Below are 24,490 nucleotides of genomic sequence, written 5' to 3' on the forward strand. Positions count from 1 at the left end.
AACAAAAATTCCAATAAACAATCATATTTTGAATTTAAATAGTTTCTTTGTCTTGAGTTTACATTAATTATTTACATTTTACATTTACATATCCAAAAAGTTTCAGTCTTTTAATTGCGATTAATCGCAATCTCTGCAGCTCTGTCTGAATCCAGAGAGAATAGAAATCCCACATTTGATGTTTCAGATAGCAGAAGATGAAACAGAGTTGAGGATGCAAGACATGTATCAGTGTTTTATCATAAAGATTATCATAAACGCTCACAGTTTGTGGTGTCTTCATTAAAGCTGGACTCTTGCTCTGTTTCTCTCCTACTTCAGTAGATTGTCTCTCGTCCTCTTTGCTGCTCAGTTTCTTGATTCCTGTCTTTTCCACAGATGTTCTGACATTCATTTCTCAAATCTACAGTTTAGAGTTAAAGTGGAATTTGACATTTATCAGTGACTTCTGTGCGATACACATTGACATTAGTTTCAATCATACAAACATTAATTTAAAAATGTGTAACAGTTTGTTAAAACAATTAAAGATAAAGATGCTTGAATGACTGTGAGATGAGATGGAAAGAGTCTGAGATCTGCTGTTTTGTTTGAGATTGACATCTTTATAGCTTTACAGCAACACCCTGAAGCGCCGTCTACTGAACTGTAATTTGCTTATATTTGCATGTGGGTTTACGGTTATGATGAGTTATGAGTTATGATGTTAGATTTACATCAAAGCAACTGTAAGAGTCACAGGGAGTGAGTTTGAAAGTCAGCCTGGAAATTATTATTCTTTTTTTTTTTTTTTTTTTTTTTTAAGCTAGCAGTTTTTGTGCTTTTGTACATATACTCAGTGTGTTTTGTCTGTTTTTCATTAATACCAGAGAACGTTTGCTGATATGACGCTGGTTTAGTCATTTAATGATTAATTTACTTCACACATGAATGTTCTTTTAAGAAACATGTTCTTCTTGCACCAACAAACACAGATTGTACTGTCACTGTCTGTAGTTTGTGGACTGACACACACACTGTATGAAACCTCAAACATTATTTATTTTTTTCTTTTATTTTTTCGTGCTCTAGATGGCGCCAGTCACATATCCAGTCATATTAGTGTTTGTGTTTGAGTGTATTTAGGGTCATAGAGTGCACTAGTGTTTTGGTCAATTCTATTACAGTGTGTGTAAAATCAGTTTAGATCAGAGTACAACACACTGACTCAACTTCTGAACAAAACAACTCAAATCATTTAAAGTTTTAGTGTTAATCTCAAAAGTTCTCTCTCTCTCTCCATATCTGCAAACAAAGATCTGAAACTTTAGAGTCTGGTTCATGTGTTACTCCAGAATCTGTGTAAAAATCCCTTTATAAATCCCAGTCAGGGGAAGATTGTGTGTAAGTGCATCTGCACCCAGACTCCTCCCAGAAATCACCATATATGGAGCTTACGACGCCTAGTTTTACTATGCATAACCTCATCTGCATATCATTTCCATGGTTATTTCCCATCCACGTGACACCGGTATGAGAAATTTTTCTTCTCCAGTAGAGGACGCTGTGTGACTCACTCAACCTTCTCTCAGATGAGTTTATACAGTCAGAGCTCAGATATGTGTTTCCAGAATATCTGTGATGCACTATTTCAGCACATGATGTACAGTATGATTATCAAATATGTGTCTGTCTCAGATGCCACAGTTTTTATTCTGTCTTCAGATCTTTAAGAGTTTAGTCTCGAAAACTGAAAACTAGGTGAAAACTCTGATTAATAAATGCTTACAAAGCAAACTACAAAAATATACAGAAAAATATAAAACCTGGGAAATATCTGAAAATAATACAAATATGTACATTATACGTGAAACACAGTGTAAAATAAAACACACAGTGGAGTTTGTCTGAGATTGAATGTCTCTGGTCTTCAGGATTGTGTTGGGGTTACTGGGGGAGGGGGGGTTAATTAAAAAACTAATTAAAATGAGTAAAAGTAATGAACATCTATATAAGCTTCAGCTATCTTCAGCTATACAGCAGCTTTGATAAATGTGTTATTTTTTCTGTGGTATTAAACTTCTCATGCCACTGTTATTAGTTATAATGTTAATCTATTATAGTTATAGTCTAATCTATTTACTCATTTTTTGACCATCAGCTGGCAGAAAGTCATGGTACATTCTAACCAATTTTTATTTTAATTTATTTTTCAGTAAAATTCAATTATTATTATTTTTGCTCTTTTTTACATCATTCAAAATAAACTCATTTAGAGATTGACAAACACAGCTGTATGTTTTACTGTTTGTTTAAGAAGAAGACTTTGTACTGCTTCAGGAAACTAGTGACACACACACACACAGATCTCTGTAATGTCTCAAGTTACTGTAACTGAGCTTCATGTTCTACAGTAGTAGGTTGTTTTTCTGTGTGTAATGTTTTTAATGTCATGTTTGATTCTGTGTGTCTTAAATGTAAGCTAGTGTTGTGTTTATTTCATTTTTAGAGGAACAGTGCACTGAATGTTACCCATACTCAGAATTCATGCTCTGCATTTAACCCATACAAAGTGCACACACACACACACCATGAACACACACACACCTGGAGCAGTCGGCATCATTTATGGAGCAGTTGGTGGTTTGGTTTGGTGTCATTCTCAAGGGCGTCTCAGTCGTGATATTTTACCGGCCTGAGACTCAAACCCACAACCTTAGAGTTAAGAGTCAAACTCTCTAACCACTAGGCCACGACTTCACAACAGTGTTTTCTCATAGATTATGTGAAATATATTGCACATATTATTTTTCATATTAACAGCATTTTAACTCTCTGTCAACTGATGAAATCACTTTTTATGAGCTTTTGAAGGTTTCTTTTGTTTGTTATATATGTCTATAATTGAAATACTGATTATTCCTCTTTCTTTTATTCTGAGTTTCAGTGGCTTTATACAGGACCAGACCTGCACTGACGCTCGTGTTTCAGGTTACAGTGTGTGTGTGTGCAGGTGTGTGTGTGTGTGTATAATGACATGAGTATAACACAGCTATTACAAGGAGAGGGTGACTTATGAGGACATAACCCATGTCCCCATTTTTCAAAACACTTATAAATCATACAGAATGAGTTTTTTTGAGAAAGTAAAAATGCACAAAGTTTCCTGTGAGGGTTAGGGTTAGGTGTAGGGTTGGTGAAGGGACATAGAATATACAGTTTCTACAGAATAAAAACCATTACACCTATGGGATGAACACACTTTACACAGAAACAAACATGTGCGTGTGTGCGTCAAATCTCTCTCTCTTTCCTGATTTATTGAGCGATGGAGATCCTGGAGATCCATCTCTTCTGTCTTTAAATCACACAGAAAGCGTGACACATGATCTGAGAGGAAATGTTGACTGATTCATCTGACGCTGACTAATGTATTTTATTAACAGTTTGAATCTTTGGAACAAAACACTGAAGATGCTTCATTTATACTGATTTCTATATCACTAGTAAAGAGATAAAGAGAGCTAACACACATCAGTAGCAGTTATTAAAATAATAACAGTTTTTTGTGATCTGTCCAGAAGTGTTTTTTTAAACAAGAACTGATGATGTAGTGGATCATAAAAAGAGAAGTGAATCTTCCCTCACTCAGTTCTAGTTGTTGACTCTTTAAAAAACTAGGAACAAGACTTGTGTTGAGGTAAAAATGCAAAAATCTTTTAGTCTCTGTAAAATCTGCAAAATGTTCTTTTAATGTGCATAAGTTATGTTCAGATCAGTAATGAGCTTATGAGCGGTTTTAGATGAAATTCATAGAAGAAAAACTACAGACAAAACAAGAATACACACACAGTCAGACTGACACACTGGAATAAACAGAAATGAAATAACAAAATAGAAATTCTGGCTGGGAAAAGGTTTATGTTTTATTTCTCAATATCTTATAAAAACTCAGTCAAAGTTTAATTGATGACATACATATAAGCTATATCTGACTATATTTGTGAAAAGTGAAGAGACATGTGACTCATTTAAAGAGGTCATATGATGCTGCTAAAAAGAACATTATTTTGTGTATCTGGTGTAATGAAATGTGTTTATGTGGTTTAAGGTTCAGAAAACACACTGTACATTACTGTTTCTCCTCTAAACCTATCTTTATAGAAACAGCTGTTGAGCCACAGACACATCACAGAAAACAGTCCTCATCCTCCAGAAAATGAGCTGAACATCTGAATATTTGTGCTTCTCTGATCCACAACAGCGTTGAAACACAACTTAACCACTGATTTCTTTTGTAAGTCCAAACAAAGTAGCTTCACTTTCACAATGAAACACACAGTGACTTCACGTCATTGCAGTGGCGGGAACAGAGAGAATAAAAGTCACGCTGTCTTTCTTTGTGCAAACATTTGTCGTTTGCTACTCTGCAGATCTTCTTCCTGCACCAAGAGCTTGTTACACTTCAAAAAGAAAGGAAACATTGAAATCGCATCATATGACCTCTTTAACACATCCAAGCACACACACACACACACACACACACAGACACACACACACAGACACACACACACACACGCACACACACACACACACACACACACACACACACACAGACACGCACACACACACACACACACACACACTCACACACAGACACACACACACACACGCACACACACACACACACACACACACTCACACACAGACACACACACACACACACGCACACACACACACACACGCACAGACACACACACACACACACACACACACACACGCAGGCACAAACACGCACACACACACACACGCACACACAGACACGCACACACACACACACACAGACAGACAGACACACACACACACACGCACAAACACAGAGCAGTCATTTCTCTCCTCTCGTGGTAATGAGGGAGGAAGAAAGTGTTGATCATTCACTCCCCAAAAAACCTTCAGGTTACAAGTCCAACTCTCTCTTCTCTTTCTCTTTCTTTTTTTTGGGGGGGGGGGGGTACATTTTTTCAAATCATCTTTAATATTTGGAAACCAGTTTGGATTTCTTGAAATATAATAAAGTAAATAAATCAACCAACAGCAGCACACAGTGGATTACCTTGAAAAGCCTGTGATTTACACAAAATCCTTAGTTCATTTATTTCATCATATCAATAATATCAAAAGTCCTTGTGTGATTGTTAACAAACATCTCGGTCAAAAAGTGTCAGTGTTACACTGTGTCCACATTTCGCTGACGACTGAAACACACAAGGCTGAGATTTCCTGAATGGAGCCTGTTTCGAGAACACAAAGTTACACATCTGAGATATTAATAGCAAGGGACTGGATATGATTTGCAGTTACACTTCTACTTCTACTAACATCAGGCCTTCACAGTGAATACTTCTACATCTCTCTCCTCAGTGTAGTCCATATCAACAATTATTCTGAGAGAAACCAGCTATACTGAGCTCAATATATCATATACTATTACATTATACAAGCAGCCTGCATACAGTTACAAAATAACCATTCATATATTATTTCATATGATAACATTTCATATGATGACATATGATGACAATATTTCATGTACATTTTAAATCAAATACTTTTGTACTTACTCAAGTAAAAATAAAAAAAGGAGTACTTCATACACTTACTGGAGTAATATTGTATTATACATTTCTGTAATTTTACTCAAGAACTTAATTTTTGTACTTTATCCACCACTGATTTTAATAATGTTAAAAAGATTTAATATTTATAAATGAGGTCATTTATTTATCCATTTTGTTATAAGCAGCATGTTTCCAGAGAAAGCCTGCTCACATGTTCTTCTTATAGTCCATGGTTTGATTCTGTTCAGATAAAGTGATTGTTTGCTGGAATCTTTTCATGTTGTGTCTTGTGAGGAAACTGTGTATCTCTTAGTTGTTCTTTTGTGTTCATTCAGATTGACAATATCTTCCTGATCCTGCAGAGTGAAACATGTACTTTCTTTACAAACTCCAGCAATACTTGAGTTTGCAAACAGCAAACAATACTTCATCTATTTCTCATTTATTACTTTCAAAACTGTTTTGAACCACAAAATACCAGCTTCCTGTTTCTCATATTCACTTCTGTTTATCTGAGCATCTTAAAGTGGATACTGCAGTAATCAAACTGAATGATTAAATGTGTCTTGACTTTATTTCAGGTTACTGTTGATCTGTTACTGGTTTAGTCAGATGATGAAATCAAATAAACTTGCTCTTGAACTAAAACCACTAACTTTAAACTGTATATGTCATCTGTGTGCTTTAACAGATAGAGACAAGCTATAGGAATATAATAATGCATATGAAAACAGCTGGAGCGTCAGAAACAACAGACCAGCAAAAACCAACAGTTGTGTTTTGTTTTGTTTTTTTGTAGAGTGCAGATTTCTATGCTGATTTCTCATTTTCTGTGGTCTAAAACACTAAAAGAAAAGGGGAAATGTGCTACTGATGCTGCTGAGTGTTACGCTCAACACGTGCTATTTCTGTCTCTCCAATGCTACACCCACAAAGAAGGCGGAGTCTTTATATAATAAATAACCCCCATCGACTGATGAATCAGTGTCTTAAACTCACCGAGATCTTCACTGTGGATCTTTATTTCTATTCAGATTCTGGATATTTCTACATCTCCATTCATCACAGGTCAGACACTTTAACATCATACTTTAACATACTTTTACTTTAGATGTATTTTGTGAAAACTGTGTTTGTTTAATAGTGTCTGCATGAAAGACTAGCTGACAGAAATCACATAAAAACAGCAATGAATCAATCACATGGGATGTATTTATTAATCTGATCTGTTTGTGCATGGTTTGAGGTGTAATGGTGTCTGATTGTGCTCATGATCTGAATCTGTAGCATCAGTCCAGCTGCTGTTTCTACATTATGATGATGATCTGTTTTCTTCATTTACAGTCTCTGGTGATCCAGACGGAGCAGTGAAGAGTCGTTCTGATCAATCAGAGAAAACATCATACTTCACTTTCAGTTAGAATCAGGAGAAGTATTTGTTCAAGTTTTACTGCAAATCTAATCACACTGAGGTTATCTGAACTTACTGTACCTTGACTTTAATTCAGCTCTGTATGATTTAACAGATACATATTCAGTGTAGAAATGAAATAATGCACAGAGAAAACAGCTGGAGCGTCAGAAACTACAGACGAGTAAAAACAACAGGACAGAGAGAGAAATGAAGGACAGAAATAAAACACAAACCACTGGATCTCAAGAGAAAAGCAGACGGAGACTTGATAGATGGGACAGTATGAAGAGACTAAAACCAAAATGTAAGTGTTGTTCATTATGAAACTTACTTAAATCACATTTCTAGTCTATATATAATGTCTATAAAAACACTCCTGTCATAGAGTGACATATTCAGTCAGATTAATCAGACTTTCTTATGAATGACTGATGTATTATTGACTGAGAACACGAAGCACTGATCAATCCAAAACAATGAGGATAATCTAACAAATATTTGTGATTTCTAGTCTCAGATGATCCAGACGGGCCTGAAAAGATTATTTCAGATGATCTCAAGAACACAACACACCAGCAGCTGAAGACTGAGCATCATCATCATCATCATCATCATCATCTTAGCTCCTGGACTCTTTCAGTGTTTACAGACTCATCTGATCACACACAGACTAATGATTGTTCCCTTCAGTAAACAGCTCTGTTGAATGAAAGCAAAGGGAAAAAAGGAAATGAAAGGACGTCATGTGTAGATGATCAGCTCAAGCTCAAACTTGCTCGAGAGCATCTTGTGTCATGTGAACAGGATTAGATCGCATCTTTAAACCAGAACTGATCCGTAGAATATGTCCGCTGCCATCGCTACTTTATTACAAGATCCTACTGATCTAGACAATAGTTTAAAATAATAATAATTTGAAAATATATTTAAAGATAGTTTAATGTTGTGTAGTCCATAATAGCCTAATATGGACACAGCCAGTTTTACTCACTGAAATATTTATTCATCATAAAATAATTGCTTCCTAATAGTCTTGCACACAGATAATGTAGAGTTGTGAATTAATTTGAGTAATGATGATATTGTGGGCGGGGCTTGATGGAGCAGGAGATGCAGAGAACATGATCTTGACCCTTAAGAAACTTTCATTAATGCTGTCACGTAACAACTGGATCCCAATCAACTCTTCACTATAAACTCATTCCACAATGTGCACTCAATCATCAGTAATGAGTTTGCAGAATTGGACAAGCAATCACAAGGGCCTGCATCTACACAGTGCAGAATCCTGTAAATAGTCTGAAAAGTTGGTACAGTATTTGGGGCCATAGACACAGTGTCTGATGAAGCATTATGATCAAATATTAGGCTACATCCATGGATATTGTAGTCTAATTGGTTCATTCTCCACGCTAATTGGTGACAATGAATCTCATTATCTTGAAACGTTCATGATTTACAGTAAACATGGAAGATTGTTTGTCTGTTTCCATACAACTATGCATTAAGAGTAATGCAACAGTTTCTTATCATTTTGAGCAGTTGTATCAATTGATAGTTAGATCATTGCAAGGAAATGAATAGACACTCATTTGGAATGTAATGTGTGAATTGCCTTTTGAAAGATTAGCACTTTGATGTTAAGTTGTGTCATATTGAACAGGTGATTTTTGTTGAATGAACAAATGATCTAAGTTTTATGTGGATTGTATCCAAGCAATTGAGAAAAGGGTTAGAGTTTTGAAAAATGACAACAAGGTTCTGAAAATAGTAACAAAGTGATTGTAAAGAACTGTAATTTCCTGTCCTATTGTGTGTTTATGTTACTGCGTATGACAGCTTTTTAGTAAAATGTGATAATTTATTAGATCTTTGTTTCCTTTTTTTTTTTGATTTGCATTCAGTGCTTTGAAATGTGTTTTTGTAGTTCTTCTTTTTTGACTAGTCAAAAAAATAGTGTGTGTGTGTATGTATTGGCTGTAGTAACCCTGGTAGCTGGTGGTTGAGAGCACAAGAATAACTTGTTTCATTCCTACAATATGTGCATACACAAATTTGTTTTGACATTAGAATAATTTGTCAACTTTTGAGAACTGGGTCGCGTATGGGAGGAGCCTAATCATTCAGTCCTGTCAATCACAACAGCGTATAAAGCAGCAGTCATTTCACTGTCCAAATCTCCAGCTTAGCTTCAGGTTTGAGACCCCTACAAGAAAAACAAACCATTTCTATTTTACCATTATCTATCAAGACTGGATGGGCAGGCGAACTCATGAAATGTGCTAAATATATGTATTTTACTATTACTATTTTATAACTCGAAAGATAATTAACACTTTATGTTAACAAACACAATTCAATATCCATGTTGTGAAGGCCATACTATGTGCAATCAAGTCTTGTATCAAAGACAACTGAATGTCAGAAATTTCTCTAGATTTCTCTTTTTGTTTTTAATCAGTTTTATGTTTTTAAAGTTAACACAAATCTGCAAACTTATCACAAATCTCTTTTGCCTTGTCATTGGGTATAAAGTATTTTTAAAAAAATAATGCAATATGGCATAGTTGCTATAGCAATGACATCTAGTGGTTATTTTGGGGATTTTTTTTTTACGTGTGGTGGAGTATATGCTTCATTTTATGTATACAGTACATCATAATTTTTTAGGAGTAGGCCTATGTGTGCCTGGCTGTAATAGGGTGTCCCACACATGACATGCTGAAAAAAACTATGTGGTTGCTCTGTTGACAGATCTACTAAGTACCTCTAGAAAATAAATGTAAAGAACAGCATGCAACTGTGCATTCAATGCTACCAAAGACTTGTTGTGCCATGCATGCCCTCGTTCTTTCTGCTTCAAATTGAGTTGCCATGTAATGAATAAAAACTAGTATCTAATAATTAAGCACTACTATCTAATAAATAGGCACTAGTATCTAATGAATAAGTACTAGTAGCTTTACAAAAGACACTAGCACCTAAAGAATAAGCAACAAAAAAAAATAAGTACTAGCAACCCGATCTCACAGCAATTCGTACATATTTTACAAGGTGTCTTATTCGTACAATTTCATAAGATTTTTGCCAAATCGTACGTATTTTACGAGTTGCACAATTAGTATGAATTTGTATGAATGACCTACATCTAACCCCTCCCCTAAACCTAACTGTTAAATACGTAAAATACGTACGAATTGGTCGTGAGATAGCATTAGTACTAGTAGTTAATGGAAAAGAGACTAATTTCTAAAAAATAAGTAACTTGAAAAAAGATGCTAGTACAGCTTATAGATTAACTGTTACTAAGGCTTTCCACATAGTCGATTGTTTATGAATAATATTATGAGTTGTTTTTTTTTCCAAAATCGATACAGGACGCTGTTTGTCCTGTTCAACCTGTTTGACATTCAGATGATTCAGTCGGACTCCGCCAGCATTATAAAGTTAGTTTTCATATATCTCCCATCATAACTTTAGTTTTACTTTGGTATTTGCAGGATAAACACGGTGTGATGCTTTTTACCACAGTAACTGTGTTTATTGTGAACTCTTTAGTAAAGTAACGCATAATTAGCCATGGCTTTAATACCTTTTTGTAATATAATTGTAATTCAGTGTTTCTTTATTTTCTGTTTTGCAGTTTCTTCATATAGGCTAACACACATCTCCAGCTCCTACAACAACAATACCGCATTTCCACTGTGGGGTCAGTGCGAGCCAGGGCTTAAAGCGGCCGGGTGGAGCTCATAGCCCCGGGCCAGTAGCACGAGGCCAGAATAGCGCAGGGTTTCCACAGTGGAGCTTGAAGCACCGCTGCACGTCACTAAAACACGCCCTTTACACGCTTCTCAGAACAACCTCATGCAACCTCATCATTTCATCATCAAAGAGAAGTTATCAGAAAACTAAGAAATAAGTCACTGGAACATGATAAAAGCCGCCGTTTGTTTGCATGCTTTGTTATATATTTAAATTCAAAAGCATCGATCTTTTAACTGTAGAATAAGTGATACATTGATCATATTGTTTTAATTTATCAGGACTCAAAATTATTCACACATAAATACACTTAATTCTATTTTATTTATTTATTTTTAACGCTTATGAAAATAGCCTGCTTATTCAGCCGAGTCTGTTTGCGTTAATTATCCACAGTAGCCGTCATATTTAGAATGAATGATAATATCTCTATTTTTATAAAAGTTTACATTTTTATTTTAAATTACTTTTTTACGCACCCCACGACCCCATCAGTACAAGCCCTGTGCTACGTCAAAGTATTAATAAAGTATGTATTTAGTACTGTGCTAAATCCTAATTTATTTCCGCATCCGTCTCCTATAGCCTGTGAAAACTTTCTTAAGTTGTTATTATTAGTTATCCTACTGGTAGATGTATGAACCTGAAGATAGACGTCTGTGGCAGTATGATTAATCCCATGATTTCTGTTTTTAAAAATCTAGAGAAATTCTAGAAAATCAAGATCTGCATTTTGCCGTAGCCTTACATTCACTTTTGGTTAAACGTCAAACCTATGAACCCCCCAAAAAAAAAAAATAAACTGAGGCCTTATAATGATATGAATAAGCAGTATACAGCAGTAATTGGGGAAGTCCTGGCCTAATGGTTATAGAGTTTGACTCCTGACCCTAAGGTTGTGGGTTCAAGTCTTGGGCTGACAACACAATGAGTGAGGAGCCCTTGAGCAAGATACTGAACTGCTCCCCAGGTGCTGCAGCATAAATGGTGTGTTTGCGTGCTTGCGTGTGTGTGCTTGCGTGCTTGCGTGTGTGTGTTTGCGTGTGTTTTAGAGACAGCTGACAGAACCGGTCTGATGTCTCTACTCGTGCTCTTCTTCTAGCAGCAGCACACCCTACACAGTGTACAGAGACTCGTGTGAGTTTGCAGACGGAGCTCAGAGCAGGATTCACTCTGGACCTTTATCTCTTCAAGACTTCATCTAGATTCTGCACGGTTTTAGAAACATTCTGGATCATTCTGCATTCCTCCTCTTCTCACAGGTACAGGACTTTTATTATTATTATTATTATTATTATTATTATTATAGCCTGCTTTACTGAGCAGCTTTATTTTCATATGGTGAGTGAATTATTTGCAATTTTATCAGAAATGTTTAATAGCTGACAAATTATTGAATGTTTGTAATAATATAATATAATGTTAGATTGTTATATATTGTCATTATAATCCTTGTTTTATTGTTCAAATTAGATAGAAATCAGGGATCACACAGCTGCTCATCAGGAACTGATCTGATGTTGTGCTTGATATAATCTGAGCGGTTCCCAATCCCAGTCCTACAATCCCAGAGCGACGAGCATGAACTGTTTTCTGATTGATATGATCCCTACACAGTGTTCACTGCTCCCTACGCTCCCTGAGCAGGGGAAGTCTGTTTAAGTTTTCTTCTGAACATTAGTTAATGGATTCTGCCTGCAGTGTCTTTTAAATCCATGTCTCGCACTCTTTAACGCTCTTTGAATAACATGAGACGACGTTATAACAGATACTTATGAAATGTGTAGAGCGGGGCGGACAAGGACTGGAATTGGGAAACGCTGACTTAGATGACTGTAATTAAACTTTTCAAAAGTGTGCTTAACTGCTTAGAAGCAGATCTCTTAGAAGTGGTGAATGCCTCACTTCTTTCTGGGACATTTCCAAACTCCCTAAAACCTGCAGTTGTTAAGCCCCTCCTGAAAAAGACCAATCTTGAAAACACAATTTTAAGCAATTTCAGACCAATATCTAATATTCCTTTTATAGGCAAAATTATAGAAAAGGTAGTTTTTAATCAGATGGACAAATACTTAAACTCAAATGGATACCTGGACAATTTTCAATCTGGTTTTCGACTGCATCACAGCACAGAGACAGCACTCATTAAGATAATAAATGATATTCGATTAAATTGTGACTGGTAAAATATCGGTGCTGGTATTGCTAGATCTCAGTGCTGCGTTTAAAACTGTCGATCATAACATACTACTAGAGAGACTGGAAAACTGGGTCGGGCTTTCTGGGATGGTACTCAAATGGTTCAGATCATACTTAGAAGGGAGAAGCTATTATGTGAGTCTAGGAGAGCATAAGTCTAAGTGGACGTCCATGACATGCGGAGTCCCACAAGGCTCGATCCTAGCACCGCTCTTGTTTAGCCTGTATATGCTCCCACTGAGTCAAATAATGAGAAAGAACCAAAACAAGGGGAGTCCTCCTTTAGTTTCTATGCTGCCCGCAGCTGGAATCAGCTTCCAGAAGACATCAGATGTGCTAAAACACTAGTCATATTTAATCTAGACTCAAAACTCATCTGTTTAGCTGTGCATTTATTGAATGAGCACTGTGCTATGTCCGAACTGATAGCACTATATTTTCACTGTTTTTTTTTTTTATATAAAATCATTTTCTAACTGTTTTTAAATTGATTTTAAGTTTAAAATTGCTTGTTTTATTTTTGTTATTTTTCTTCATGATTATTTTACTTTCTTTGATGTAAAGCACTTTGAATTTCCATTGTGTACGAAATGTGCTATATAAATAAACTTGCCTTGCCTTGCCTTGTAATTAAAATTATGATTTAACAGAGTCGAAATTGAGTATAGAAAGGAAAAAACACATACAGAAACTGCCATCAGAAACCACAGATGAGAAAAATGGAGGACAGAAATGAAACACAAACCACTGGATCTCAAGAGAAAAGCAGACAGAAATTTGATAGATGGCACAGTATTGACAGAAAAAGACCATGGTGTAAGTGTTTGTTCACATTCAGACTTTCTGCAGTCACAGATGAATGAAACAGATCTGTGATTGTTTAACTGACATGTATTAATGATCAAGAACATAAACTTATACATTCAAACAATGTATATAAGGATAATCTGATTTATATATATTTCTAGTGTCAGATGATCCAGGAGTGGAGGGAAAGTTTCATTCTGATGTTAAAAGCTGTTCAGCATCAGTGAGACACCAGCAGCTGAAGACCTGAACATCTTCATCAACATCAACATCATCATCATCTTCATCATCTCAGACTCCATCTCTCCAGTCTCCAGACTCCAGTCTCTTCAGCTCCAGAACTGTTTTCAGACTCATCTGATCACAAACTAACAGACTAATGAACCGTTTCTTTCTCAGATCTGTGTCTGAGAACCGTTTTATTGATCTGGAGCAGCACTTTATGAGATTATTTTCACATCTGCATCACACAGAGACTCGTTTTTCTTTGACAAAATATCAGTTCGAGTGTTCACTGCATCATATATATTCCATGCATTTTCATTTCTGTATTTCTGTATATTGTGAATCATTTAAGAGATTCTATCCACCTTATTTAATGCTAACAGAAACGCAGGCGTGACTATTTGTTATTAAATGTACAGTATCTGGCTTCCGCTGTTGTACAGTTCCAGTTATTTTTAGCACGTTATGTTTCCTGACATTGAAAAACCAGTCCAGTATTGTAGAGATTCTCAAGTCTGGCTCAGGATCCACTTTCCTGCCGAGTCTATCTCCAATCCTGATCAAACTCACTCTTTCTAGCGATCCTGAAGACCTTGATCAACCGGTTCAGGTGTGTTCGATGAGGGCTGGAGAAAAACCCTGAAACAACTGCCTTATTGCTTGTCATGTTATTTTAATGTATTGTCATAATTACTGTATAAATACACCGGTCTGTAGTGTGAATAGATTTACCGTTTACAGCACTCTAATCCGAGTTATTTGCATATTACAGCTAATGGAAATAAAGAATTACACATTCACAGAAAATTGCTTAAATGTTGCAAAATAAGGTGGATTTTTCTCTTTCTATTTTTTTTGTACCATTCCATACTGTTTATTGAACATTCATTACTCATCTTTTCAGTCTGTTCTAAAAGAATGCTGAAATAACACTATTAAACATCATATTTGCGTGTTGCTTGTGTGTGAAGGTGCTGTATAGTGTTGCGTGTACAGTTGTAAGTGTTTACTGTACCAGTGTTTGTGTTGCTGTAATAGTGTTTCCTGTACTGTAATCTCACTGTACTGTAATCTGCTGACAGACTAACAGTAACAGTGTAACTGTGAATCCTGTCCAGTCTCTTGCTGTCAGTATCTGATCTACTGTTCTTTGCACTGATGAAACTGATTTAGCATGAAGATGAACTCCATTTCAATTACTGTCATCAAAACCACTGCCAGAGTTTACATCAGGAAACACTGACAGACGGACAACACACTAAACATGTTCATATCTGGACTGAGATCAGTCACACAAGTATTCATTCTGATCACACTGATATGACATTAATACTTATGAAAAATGAACTGATGAAAGATGATGAAGTTACAGGCTTTTCCAGACTTTTGTAGCGATGCTGTTTGTACAGACTGTTTAGTGCAACACACTTACTGCTTTACAAATATTAAAGATGCTTTGAGAAACCGAATCAACTAAGAAAATCTTTCTTTACAGTCTCTCTTGATGCAAACAGATCTAAAAAATGTCCTTTCTGATGTAACTGCATAATATAGAGAGGACATAAATCATATAAACCATCATATTGCTCTAAAGCTGTGATATAAAGTCTGACAATAAAAAATAAGATAATATTATTAACATAATGAGCAAGCTGTTTATGATGATGTTGAAGGTAAAACTGAGAGTGCATCTCTACAACGGCTTGAATCTGCTGCTATGAGTCTGGAGCACTGTTCTTCACACACTCTCTCTTGTGCTCCATACTGTATTATAGCACACACACTGATTTATATATGCAGTGTTTTATTTCTAATCCTTGAAAAATAAGACAATCGTGACCTTTATTAACCAATAGCATTTGACTTTTAAATTAAATAATGAAAAATAAAAACAGAAACAGAGATCTGAACACTGGATGATGTTACTAAAATGACTCTTGAATGTCTGAAAGTGAGTTTGTATGAACACATTTTAAACTCTTGTGTTTGTCTTTTTTATTTTTGTCTCTAGATGGCGCCAGTCACATATCCAGTCATATTAGTGTTTGTGTTTGAGTGTATTTAGGGCCATAGAGTGCACTAGTGTTTTGGTCAATTCTATTACAGTGTGTGTAAAATCAGTTTAGATCAGAGTAAAACACACTGACTCAACTTCTGAATAAATCCCAGTGCAAAATGCACGCTTCAAACTAAACAGTCAGTGAAGACAAATAAGTGGATGACGTGTTCTCCTGGCACCTATTTATACTGTACTGACACCGGTAGTGACGTCATGTGCTGTTTATATATATATATATATATATATATATATATATATATATATATATATATATATATGTGTGTGTGTGTGTGTGTGTGTGTGTGTGTGCTGTTGAAGTTTTTCAACGTATGCTTAATACACGGGTCATGATGACGTGTTCACCATAGCGACCCCTAGAGGACACAGTTTGAAGTGTCCTTCAAAGGGAACTGTGTGTGTTTTCATTGCTGCTGCTGGAAAATACTTTGATTATATATATATATATATATATATATATAAATAACTGGGTGGTCAGGAAAAATAAACACACATGGCAACAGATTAATTTGTTTGTACTGGGGGTTTATCTGATTGGTTAGCGGGTTTTTTTCTTAAATGAAGTCACTGTGGTCAGTGGAAACACAGCGGAGCAAAAATAAATAAAAAGTAAATAAAATGCAAGAAAATAGGAAGAAAAATTACTAAATTGGAATTATTACTCCAAGAGTTAGACAGTGTAATGACACTGAAGACTTACAGAAAGAAATAATTATAATAATGTGATGTTTCACCAGTTCCAATGTAACAAAAACTTAGTTTACCAACAGATGAACACTGCTTGAAAACCAGTACGAGACACACACTCCCAAATGATTTACTCTGGATTGAACACGACCAAAAACATCTCCTACAAGTCCAAAAAACACTTAAATAAATCTTTTTAGCTTCACCAAAATCCTGAATCCTTAGAGATAAAGGAAACACATTAACAAAGTCATATCATCTTTGCTATCACAATAACCACCTTGTTCACATGAACACACATTGTTAAACATTAAAACACGAGTTTTAACAACACTGATAGCCTTTGCACAATTCCAGATGCTAACACAAGAATAGAAAATACTGAACATTACACTGGAAATTTCCACTATCCCCCGACACGAGGTTCATGTGGATCACACTACGACATGTCACTCGGCTGCTACATCAGATTATCACGAAATGACTGTTCTGTTCACGCACATGCAAACAGAAATCTCACGAGCAGAGATCGGCGATCTCTTAATGGGGCCATATACTGAGTTTTATGTGTTTTAATATGCTGTCTTTATACCTCTGGCCACATATATTTGTAGATCTTTAACTCTGCTGTGATTCTGATGATGACCTGTAGAGGTGAACTGAAGACACAGAGTCACTGATGGAAGGGAATGAGAGTCCAGATCCAGATCATTAGTCTGTGTGTGATCAGATGAGTCTGTAAACACTGAAAGAGTCCAGGAGCTGAACTGAGTGATGATGAAGATGATGATGATGATGATGCTCAGTCTTCAGCTGCTGGTGTGTTGTGTTCTTGAGATCATCAGAAAGAATCTTTACAGGCTCGTCTGGATCATCTGAGACTAGAAATCACAAATATCATTTATTTATTTGTTTTAATCCTCATTAGGATTGATCAGGGGTTTATGATCTCATTCAATAATACATCAATCATTCATCAGATGAATGCAGAACATCAGGGATAAATCTGACTGAATATGACACTTTATGACAGGAGTGTTTGTATATATATATATATATATATAGATAGATAGATAGATAGATAGATAGAATTGTGATGAGGAATTTACGTTTCTTAATTAACAACACTTACATTTGGGTTTTAACATCTTCATACTGTCCCATCTAACAAGTCTCCGTCTGCTTTTCTCTTGAGATCCAGTGGTTTGTGTTTTATTTCTGTTCTTCATGTCTCTCTCTGTCCTGTTGGTTTTTTCTCGTCCGTAGTTTCTGACGCTCCAGCTGTTTTCTCTGTGCATTATTTCATTTCTACACTGAATATGTATCTGTTAAATCATACAGAGTTGAATTAAAGTCAAGGTACAGTAAGTTCAGATAACCTCAGTGTGATTAGATTTGCAGTAAAACTTGAATGAGTACCGTATTTTCCGGACTATAAGTCGCACTTTTTTTTCATAGTTTGGCTGGTCCTGCGACTTTTAGTCAGGTGTGACTTTTCAAAATTAATTTGACACGAACCGAGAGAAATTAACCAAGAGAAAACATTACCTTCTCCAGCCACCAGATGGCGCTCAATTCACTTGTTAAGTCTGACGTCACATAGCAGCGCTTCCGTGTCCAAACCATAGACAGTAAAAGAAATGGACACAGCGATCCCATTGGAACTCAATTGAGACGAATGAAGCCCAGTTTTAGCGTTTTTTAGCACTTCCGTTTCTGACGCACAGACTCAAACGAAGCTTGATGACGTCAGCAACCTGTCTGACAGATGTAAATCTTCTAGTAGCTGTGCGTGCAAACTGCCATCGTTAATCTTGCAGAGACGGCGATCTTGAGCGGGGAGTTCTTTGGCGTGAGTGAGCAGGAGTAAGTATTCTGATTAATTATTTTGTATAGTATTTTAAAATGTAACGCCACTACGCCATATTAAGTTAATTACCTGCGAGCTTCTCTTCCTGTCTGTACGGTAATGCGACAGAGAGCCGAGTGGTTATGACGCAATCGTTAGCCTATTTTTTACAAAAACTGTTTATACGGGGCCATAATGTAACATAGAAGGTAATGGAGCCCTTTATACATTGTCGTGTATCTTTAGCAAAAAAAAAAAAGGACAAACAGAGTCTTTAAACGCCTCAGATGTAAAGTTATTAGCTGTCAAAGAGACGCCAAAATGAATGGGAGTAAATGGGATTGCTAACGCAAGTGAAGTTCTGCTACAAGATGGCGGCACCCAGCCGACTTCAACTTCCGGTCGACATCCTTGCCCACTGGTCCAAACACTCTATTAGTTACCACGAGAAAACAACAAAAGGTGCTAATATAAACTCACAATGTGATAGAATACTAGCGAAAAATCTTAACCTTTAGCCAGACAATGAAAAAGGTGCCCTTTTCTGTTGAATCATCTGGTATAGTCTGTTTTTTCTGTAGTTTGTCTGTGACGCAGCTGCAGGTGTCGACGTGTGGTCTGGATTATATCCTCGAAACTTCACGTACAAACTCTTAATCTCGCCGATCTGGTGCAGATAGTAGTCATTACTTGGAACGCAAGGTTAGTTCACTTCGGTCACATAGACACAGGACACACCCCTGGCTACTACAAGAGGCCCGGCGTTTATTTGATTACCGGTTTTTATTTGAGGAATTACAGGGTATATAACATATAAACATCAAATACTAGATCAATAAGACTTTAAAGAATACTTTTCGTACTTAGGTACAATAAATTTCACATACTTTAAGACTAATACTCAAGTAATATTCTAGTAAGATATCTGTACTTTTACTCGAGTATGACTTTTAGGTTCTTTATACAGCACTGAAACAAAGTCACAACCTTAAACAGACAAAAGTAAGAAACAGCTTGAGACAATGAACGGGAAGATGGTTATCATCTGAACATGAAAAGAGATATTAGTATTGGTATTGTATTTTTACAGTTGTACTATAAAATGATTATTAATATCTCACCTGATCTGTGAATGTCTCTGTTTGAAACATCTGAATGAATCTCTGCAGGTCTGTCTGAATCATGAGAAACTGGAGATTAAACACAAATAAATGATTATTTTCCTCCAGTTCATATAGAGGGGATAAATGTTACCTGCACCGAAACCTATGTGTATCATCTGCCATTGAGGACTAATATGAGACAGAGCAACAACTTACTGGCTACAACTTAATTTAATATTTTCACTTTCAAGAAAATAAAATATTAAAGTTATAGTTCACCCAAAATGACTAAACGGTCATAATTTGCTCACACGGTCCAAAAGTGTATATGTAATCAATTTGATCAAACAAAATATTTCTTGCTGGACCTACTTTTTGTAATCCCTGTTTGATGCTTTGCACAACAATGACTTAAAATGATCTTTTCAGAGTAATTTGATTAAAATTAGTTAATGTGCCACCAATTATACAAAATATCATTACACAACAAACACCAAAAGGTACAAAAAGCACTTTACAAAAAAAGGCACATGAAATAACCTGCCCTAGGCCCTATAAACACACACACACACACACACACACACTCACCGGGGGACAGAGATGTATAGTAACGAAGTAGAACTACTTCACTACTGTACTTAAGTACTAAAAGGCGGTATCTGTACTTTACTAGAGTATTATTTTTTTCTCCTACTTCCACTTTTACTTCGGTACATATTTTCGCTGAGTTTAATACTTTTACTCCGATATTTTTTTATGTGCTGCATCGTTACTCGTTACAATTATAATAATGTTACGAATCATTCCATTACAAACCACTGCCAGAACTGTAGATGGCAGGTTTGATGAAGCTGGCACATCATTGAGTGAATCAAGCGATTAAGAAGACTGCGTGTGCTGACTGAACTGCTGTGAAGAGAGAGATGAACACCGAGCCGAGCCAGATAATGACTCGTTCACGAGTCAAGAACCGGTTGCATCATTTTTCGGATGACCAGTAACGTTAGTTCTTTCTGACAGTTCGATTCAATAAACCAGTTGAAGAAAACAGTTCACCGATTCTTTTGCGCTCGATGCAATGGCGTCATTGGCGTTGACTGCACCTGGGCTCATAACATTAACACAGAATCAGTTCAGAATCAATCACCAAAAGAATCATTTCGGTTCCAGACGCTCTGTGTGTCGGTTTGCTTCACGCTAAATCACACATGCGCAGTATCATCAGCTCCTTATCTGACTCGGCTCGGTGTTCATCTTCAGTTCTCTCTTCACAGCAGTTCAGTCAGTGTACTGTTTGAGTCAATGAATTACTCCGGGATATTGGTTTGTTTTAACTCAGAGGGAGTGTCAGACACATTAAACAAGTTAACAGCTTAATTCATCTGTGGATTAATGCGTGTTGGAGACGCGAACTGTTTAAAACGATTCAGTTCGATTTGGTGAACTGTTTCAAAAAGATCCGGTTACATCGAATGATTCGTTCGCGAACGTACTCGGTTACGAACGTAACCTCGGTTCCCTGAGATACGGAACGAGTACTGCGTATGGGGAAAAGCTCCTTTTTTCCTCGATACTGAAGCCTTTTTTCAATAACGCAGTGCAACTGCACTGCCATTGGTTTAATCTGTAAACTTTTTTAAACCAATGACAGCGCTGCGTAGCTGCGCGAGCCTGTGGCGATGCAGCGCGCCAAAGCCCGCCAGAATGGGCGGGGCGAATGGCTATATAAGCAGGCAATCGCCAGAGGAAATCAGGTCATACGACTGAAGCGACGACACTGAACCCGCAGCCTCGTGGCACGGCATATAACGCAGTACTCGTTCCGTATCTCAGGGAACCGAGGTTACGTTCGTAACCGAGTACGTTCCCTTTCGATACTTCACTCATACTGCGTATGGGGAACGAATTCAACCGCGCCGTGCCACGGTAGGGAACGACAAGACTTAACTTGAACACCCTGGGGTCCAGAGGATAAGTGAGAGGGCCGGAGCCATCGAACCCTTGACGCTACACTGCTGAGAGGGAGCTAGCTCCCTGGAGGTGGTATGATGACAGAGTCTGCTAGAGGCTGTCGTATCAAACCGAAAGAACCCGAGCATGCAAGGTCGGGATATCCAAGTTATAGAACCTGACAAAAGTGGACGGCGAGGACCAGCCGGCCGCCTCACAGATGTCCTTGATAGAGACACCACTAGACCAGGCCCATGAAGAGGCCATCCCTCTAGTAGAGTGGGCTCTAACTCCTATGGGGCACTCAAGGCCCATAGAGGAGTAACATAGAGCGATAGCTTCAACTATCCAACGCGAGAGGCGTTGCTTTGAGACCGAAGACCCTTTGGTGCGGTCACCAAAGCAGACAAAAAGCTGGTCAGATTGCCTGAACGGCTGAGACCGCTCAATGTAAATTCTCAAAGCCCTCACTGGGCAGAGTAAATCCAGCTCCCGCTCACCTGACAACGGAGGCAGAGCTGAGAGGGAAATTACCTGTGCTCTGAATGGCGTCGAGAGCACTTTAGGTACGTAGCCATGCCTGGGTTTTAAAATGACCTTAGAGTCATTGGGCCCAAACTCAAGGCATGCAGGGCTCACCGAGAGGGCCTGCAAATCGCCAACACGCTTGACCGATGCTAGAGCAAGTAGCAGAGCGGTTTTGAGCGTTAGGGGCCGAAGGTCAGCTGACCGCAGCGGTTCAAAGGGAGGTCCTTTGAGTGCTCCAAGGACCGTGTGAAGGTCCCAAGTGGGAACGGTAAGAGGGCGTGGGGGCTTCAACCGCCTAGCACCTCTCAGGAAATGCACAATGAGGCTGTGTCGACCCACTGATTGGCCAGCAATAGGAGCATGAAATGCTGCAATGGCTGCTACGTACACTTTGAGTGTGGAAGGGGTGAGACCCTTTTCTAGACGCTCCTGGAGAAATGACAGTATCGGAGATACATCACACTCAACAGGGTCTTTGTTTTGTGCTAAGCACCAGTCAACAAAGACTGACCATTTTTGGGCATAGAGGCGTCTTGTAGACGGGGCTCTTGCCTGAGCAATGGTGTGTAGTACGTCCCCGGGGAGGCTCAGAGGCTCCCATCGAGGGACCATACATGCAGAGCCCAGAGTTCTGGCTGTGGATGCCAGATTGTCCTGTTCGCCTGAGAGAGGAGGTCCCGCCTCAGGGGGATCGGCCATGGGGCTTTCATGGAAAGCCTGAAAAGCTCCGAGGACCAAACTTGGGTCCTCCAGAGTGGGGCCACTAGGAGGACTCTGTGTCTGTCTTCCCTGACTCGTCTGATGACCTGAGGGATCAGAGCAATCGGGGGGAAAGCATAAAGAAGGAGGCTGGGCCAGTTGTGGGCCAGTGCATCTGTTTCCTTTGAAAAATAAGTTGGGCAATGAGAGTTGCTTTCTGAGGCGAAGAGGTCGACCTCTGCCTTCCCGAAAATCTCCCAGATTTTGAGAACTGTCTGGGGATGGAGCATCCACTCGTCCGAGGGGACATTGCTCCGTGAAAGCATGTCTGCTCCCAGATTCGTCTTGCCAGGTATGTGTGTCGCCTTGAGCGATCGCAACCTGGGTAATGCCCATTCCAAGAGGCGCTTTACCAGTGCGCAGAGGCGGCTGGACGAAAGGCCGCCTTGGTGATTTATGTAGGACACCACTGTCATGCTGTCCGACTGGACTAGGATGTGGCGCCCTTCCAAGATTGCCTGAAAGGATTGAAGGGCTCGTTCCACTGCCAGCATCTCGAGGCAGTTGATATGAAGATGGCTTTCTTCGTGCGACCACGAGCCGAAGGCTGGTCTGCCCTCGCACAGAGCACCCCAACCCAGGTTGGACGCATCTGTTGAGAGTACCGTCCTTCTGGAAACCGCCTGTAGGGGTACTCCACGACTGAACCAAACAGGGTTCATCCAAGGCTCCAGGGCTGCTAGACAGGCCTGGTTGACCCTGATGCGAAAGCGGCCGTGCCGCCAAGCATGAGGTGGGACCCGGAGTTTCAGCCAGTACTGCAAGGGCCGCATTCGTAGGAGGCCGAGCTGTAAAACTGGGGAGGCGGAAGCCATCAGCCCTAGCATCCTCTGAAAGAACTTCAGAGGGAAACAGGCTTTGTTCTTGACAGAGGCCGCGAGCTGCTGAAGTACAAGAGCGCGCTCTGGTGATATGACCGCCCTCATATTGACGGAGTCGAAAACTGCTCCCAGGAACGTAATACGTTGGCTGGGGAGCAGTGAGCTCTTGGCGAAATTGACCCTGAGTCCTAGGCACTGTAAGTGGCTCAGGAGCATGGATCTGTTGTGGTCTAGCTCGGTTCGTGACTGGGCTAGAATGAGCCAGTCGTCGAGATAGTTCAGAATGCGAATTCCCATCTGTCTCAGAGGGGAGAGCGCCTCGTTCATGCACTTCGTGAAAGTGCGGGGAGCTAGAGACAGCCCAAAGGGAAGGACTGTATATTGGTAAGCCACACCCTCGAACGCGAACCTCAAGAATCGTCTGTGATGGGGGGCTATCTGGATGTGAAAGTAAGCATCTTTCAGGTCCAGCGAGAAGAACCAGTCCTCGGGGCAAATCTGCGTGAGGATCTGCTTCAGTGTCAACATCTTGAACTTCCGTTTCATGAGAGAAAGGTTCAGATGTCTGAGGTCTAAGATGGGTCTGAGACCGCCATCTTTCTTGGGGACAAGGAAATAACGGCTGTAGAACCCCGACCCGCTGTCTGAGGGAGGAACTATCTCTATGGCTCCCTTCCTTAACAGCGTCATCACTTCGGTGCGGAGGACCTGA

At 38.6% G+C, this 24,490-nt stretch overlaps 2 long non-coding RNA genes across 3 annotated transcripts; both read left to right on the forward strand.

Annotated features, from left to right (window-relative positions):
- The first annotated feature begins 6,577 nt into the window (after positions 1-6,577).
- LOC113078487 (uncharacterized) lies at positions 6,578-8,859 on the forward strand. Of its 2 annotated transcripts, XR_003281537.1 has the most exons (4): positions 6,578-6,665; positions 6,942-7,029; positions 7,124-7,315; positions 7,523-8,859. It is a non-coding gene; the product is annotated as an uncharacterized LOC113078487 (long non-coding RNA). The 2 variants fall into 2 exon arrangements; XR_003281536.1 differs by having other exon boundaries at positions 6,942-7,315.
- Positions 8,860-11,871: 3,012 nt separating this feature from the next.
- On the forward strand, positions 11,872-15,467 carry LOC113078479 (uncharacterized). Its single transcript, XR_003281529.1, has 3 exons — positions 11,872-12,035; positions 13,623-13,788; positions 13,941-15,467. It is a non-coding gene; the product is annotated as an uncharacterized LOC113078479 (long non-coding RNA).
- Positions 15,468-24,490: the final 9,023 nt, after the last annotated feature.

This window comes from Carassius auratus, unplaced genomic scaffold (genome assembly GCF_003368295.1).
Source record: "Carassius auratus strain Wakin unplaced genomic scaffold, ASM336829v1 scaf_tig00025783, whole genome shotgun sequence".
NCBI classification, from domain to species: Eukaryota; Metazoa; Chordata; class Actinopteri; order Cypriniformes; family Cyprinidae; genus Carassius; species Carassius auratus.